This window comes from Triticum aestivum, chromosome 4D, assembly GCF_018294505.1.
Source record: "Triticum aestivum cultivar Chinese Spring chromosome 4D, IWGSC CS RefSeq v2.1, whole genome shotgun sequence".
Taxonomy (NCBI): Eukaryota; Viridiplantae; Streptophyta; class Magnoliopsida; order Poales; family Poaceae; genus Triticum; species Triticum aestivum.
This window is the reverse complement of record NC_057805.1, coordinates 340,995,451-341,000,428: the sequence shown is the minus strand read 5'-3', so window position 1 is coordinate 341,000,428 and position 4,978 is coordinate 340,995,451.

Genomic DNA, 4,978 nt, shown 5'->3' with positions numbered 1-4,978 from the left:
GGCCTCCTCGATTCCCGCGCACGTCACTTATCCCTTTTCCTTATAAATAGAGCTGGGGGTCCCTTTCACTTTCCCCCCTTGCCTCTTCATCTCTCTCTTCCACCCCGCGACGCCCGAACACTCGAGCTCTGCCGCGATCGTCGACCTTCGCCTCTGCCTTGACAATGGCCACCGCATCAACCTGATCTTGACCAGATTTCATCCGCGCACCTTCGCTGTTCATCAGCCCTGGTACACCTTCCTTATCTCCTTTCTCATAGACCCCATTAGGGTTTCCCAAAGTTCATCGAAGTTCGTCCTCATTCTTGGCTGTAGCACTCCTTTTTGATTCGAACCTGGTACTCCTCCTATGCCGTGGCAGTCGTAGCACTCCTTTTTACTATTTAGAATATCTCCTCCGCATTAGAAACTCGATCTGGACCCATGAACTGCTTGAGTACTGATATTTTAGGTCTAAATATTTTTTCATTAACTGAAGCGCGGTAGATCCAAAATCATAGCATCAATTTGTGAAACCTGTTTTTCTCAGCACTTAGCGATATTTTCATCCCCAGATATGTTCTTTCAATATCTGTATGGGCGGCTTAACTCAGAAATAGTAACCCGCCAGGTATCATTAGTCCCCTCTTAAGCTGCCAATGGTTCCTTGTAACTTTGCAATGCCAATCTCTGGCTTAACACCTATGCATGCTTCTTTATTGTTTCCTTTTTAACCATAAGCCGGCTTAACCATGTAACATTGAACCGGCATAGCCTTTCTTTCAGATCATTGATAAAATGGCTAAGACATACATGTCTTGCAATTGGATCAAATCCCGGGTTACCAAGGAAGAGTTGAACAACTTTGTCACCACTGGCGCCTTAGCCAAGAAAGAGATCGTCCATTGGAGAGCTCCGGGTGAAGAAACTCCTCCTCAACCAAAAGATGGAGAAGTAATTGTTTTTGCTGATCACTTGGGCCGAGGGTTCAGCCCCCCCGGCTCAAAGTTTTTCTGTGACGTGCTTCATTTATTACAACTGCACCCTCAAGACATCGGACCCAACTCTGTGTCCAACATCTGCAAGTTCCAAGCTTTTTGTGAAGCTTATCTTCAAGAGGAGCTCACAATTGATTTATTCAGGGAGTTCTATTACTTAAACCGCGAAACAGAGTTTGTCGACGGGCCATAAGAACTTGGTGGAGTCTCGATTCAAAAAGGAAAGGGGTCAACTTTCCCCATGCCAAGCTCCACAGTCACCCCAAAGATTGGAACCAAACTTGGTTCTATTGTCAAGATACCTCTCCAGCCGGTGAGAACCCTCTGCCGGGTTACCGTGAACACCGACCTAGCAAAACACATCCACTCCCCCAACGGCTCAATGCAAGGGAACGGGCCAAATACGCACCAGCCTTTTCAAAGCTCAGAGCCTTTCTGGCCAACGGCTTAACTGGCGTCGACTTTTTCCGGTGCTGGTTATCTTGGAGTATCTTGCCACTAAGCTGCCGCCCCAGCTTAATGTGCGAATACACTGGTGATGTAAACGATCCTCAACGCCATTGTAACATTCAACTGTCTGATGTGGAAATCACTGAAGCCACCATGAAACTATTGAATGAACCTGTGAAGGAGTGCAGCAAAACCGGACTTAGTCCTTTCTGTACTTTCAACAAGCCGCCAGCTGTAAGAATTGCACATCTTATGCTTAATCCATATTTTGCTGTCTACTTATGATCTTTTCAATCTTAACAGGCTGATGATCCATTTTGGAAGAGGAAAATGCTGGATAAGCCGGCAAAACCGGCTCGTGTCAAAACCGAGGCCACCAAGAAGTCCACCAAGAAGACTACTGAGTCCGCTGATGATAATGAAAATAATGAGTCAAAGGTAGAACTTGATTTTCTTGGCTCCTTTTTTATACATCTCATTGACAATGATTGTTATCAGGACGACACAGAGGCCAGCCGTGCAGGTGATGCAGAGGTAATTACTTTTTCTTCCGGCTCAGATCCTCTGCTAACACAGAAAGCCTGACAAGCAAACCGGAAAGTAAGTTTTCTCACCCTCTAGCTCACTTGGATCCCAACTTTCTTTTGAAGAAACAGCAACACGAAGCTCGCCGAGTCACCCGGCATAGTGGTGGTCAGATCACTTCTTCCGGCTTACCAAACACGCCGGTTCGCAAACGCCGCCCAGAGGTCCTTCAAATTTCTAATATATTTTATCCCAAGGCAGGTCATTTCTGACAACCTCCTAACCCGTCTGATTCAAACTATCAGGGGACTTCTCATTCTTCCTCTGACGAGTCATCAAGGACACAAATCCCGACTTTTAAAACTATACTTGGGTAAGGATACCTTTTAACCATTCATACCTTATGCTTTGATAATTATACTGACCTCTTGACACTTCTTATTCTCAGGGGCCAAGCCAAGCCCAGCAAGAAAGCCAAGCTTACTAAGCCGGCCGACGATCTCAATCTGTCTGAGCCGGAGAAGCAACCAGAGTCTCCTCATCCAACTACGGAAGCCACCATTGACAACTCTCCTCCGGAAGACCCTGGACCTTCCATGGATCATATGGATCTTGAGCCGGCTATCTCTAAGCTGCCAAGCCCAATCAAATCTGCCGAGGAGAAGACTGATGACGTTGTTGTCACCGGCTTTGGATTCACAGCTCCGGGTCAACCCACTATCTTATCTAAGCACAGTGCTAAAGAAGAAATTTCTGCTGAGGATAAAGGCAAGTGAAAATGGACTTGGAGAGCTATACTCATTTCAGTGCTCAAGATCTCCACTCTGGTTATTTAAACCATCTGTACACCAGCCGTGACTTTGAAGCTGCCTTAGTGAACCTGATGAAGGAGCGCTATGAGGTAACACTTCAACTCCTTGTTATATGAATACTCTTTCCCTTAGCCGCCAAGTTTATTGAACATGATAGAATAACATGTGCTATAAACTTCAATAGTTGCGTAGATCAACTCCAGTAGCCCCCAAGGGCCGGTTTATACTTGCAAGTATAAATAGGGACTTTATAATACCAGCACCTTAACTTTTGCATCTGTAGCCCCCAAGGGCCGGCTTAATAAATTTGTTGAGCCGGGACTTTTAACTCAGTAAGAGTGAACATTGCACCCGTAGCCCCCAAGGGTCGGCTTAAAAATGTTAAGTCGGGACTAATCATCTTTGAGAAATCCATAATCCCAGTCATAACCTTCGTAAACCGGATCTCCATCATTTGTCCTGGTCAGCAAATAAAGCCATGTTTGAAGAGCAATATGCATTAGCCCCCAAGTGCCAAGTATAATACTTGTATTGTGCTTGGGACTTCACAATGGTTTAAGAAGCAATAGACATTAGCCCCCAAGTGCCAAGTATAATACTTGTATTGTGCTTGGGACTTCAATTAGATTCATTGCCATCTTATTTTACTGTGTACTTTTGTAGACTGAGCTTAGCAGCAAGGAATCAAGTCGCCGACCTTCAATAAAACATCAAGTCTCAATAAGCAGAAACCTCCAAGGCCAAGGATGAACTGACTAGTGCCTTAGCAGCGATGGAGAAATTGAAGGAAAGCTTCAAGGCTGAACAAGCAGGTTGGGACACAGAGAAGTCAGCCCTACTGAAGAGGGCGGAGGATGTTGAAGCGGCCCTTAAACTGGTATCTACAGAGCTTGCTGGCTTAAAGCAGCAAATTAACTCCATGACTGCTGCCGTTTTCGGTAAAATAATTTCCTCTTAATCTTTGAACATATGTTTATCCAATATGCTCCCGACTTACAAACATCCTTAATGACGCAGGACCCCGGGTTACCCATCTTGGCTCAGACATGCGAAAAAGCTGAAAGCTGCTTACACGCTCATAGAACAGCTATACACTGGCGCACAGTGGGTCATCTGCACAGCTACTCACAACAAACCGGCTCCAACCCTTATCAAGGATACGTTGGACAAACTATCTATGCTGCCTGCACAGATTGAGGAGTTGAAAAAATCAGCTGGAAGAGCCGGTGCCCTTACTGCACTAACCGGGCCAAAGCGTGGCTAGTGTGAACCGGCAGACTTGGCAAACGGCTGCCCAAGCACAAAAGAAGATGGGCCACCCTTCACTGCAGATGACTTCGCCACTCTTACGAGGGAAATGCGCTCTTTGGCTAGCAAACTGGCTGAAGACACTGATCTTACACATTACCAACCGGTTTATGATGCCAACAATAAGAAGGTGAAGGCGCCGACTCATGATGCTCCGGACCTGACTCATCCGATCCGTAAGCACACTTATGCCCCTGATGTTGACCCATCCACACTTATAAGTGATGAAGCTGTATTCAGAGCGTTAACTGGGATCAACTGGTCGACTACTAACTTCCAGCCATTGGGTGAAGAGGAGGCAGATGAACCAGTCCTGGACGAGCCGCAACCTTCAACACAACAAGGCCAAGAGTCGTAAGCCGTAGGCCGGCTTAGCATCTGCTGTCTGTGAAACTGCTAAGACAATTATTCCTGTGGGGCATCAGATGCCTTTGTAATAGGCTTAGTTAAACTCTTGATGTGCCATGCCATCGTGCATGTTTTGTTCTGTATGAGACTACTGATCTGTCAAGTTGAAGATCTGTCACTTATGTTTATAATTTCATCAACTGTGTGCACCAGACTTATTTATTGTACCTGCACACAAACACATGACAAGGATCCTGGCGGTTTACCGCAGGACGGGTCATAATACCTTATCAAAAACCACTGGTGGCTAAAGATAGTCCATAAACAGGGTAGGTTTAATCATGACCTTTAATAAAAACATCATACCTGTGATACCCCACCGTCTTAATTTACCAGCAGAAGAAGGGTGAAAACCCAAAAAGATTGAGCATACAACACTCCGTGCAAGTTGACACATACTGCCGGCTTAATAGGCCATATGTAGCAAGGGGTAATATCCCAAACTTAGAGCATAGCGCTTCCAAGCATATAAAATCATCATACCCAGGCGACTTATAG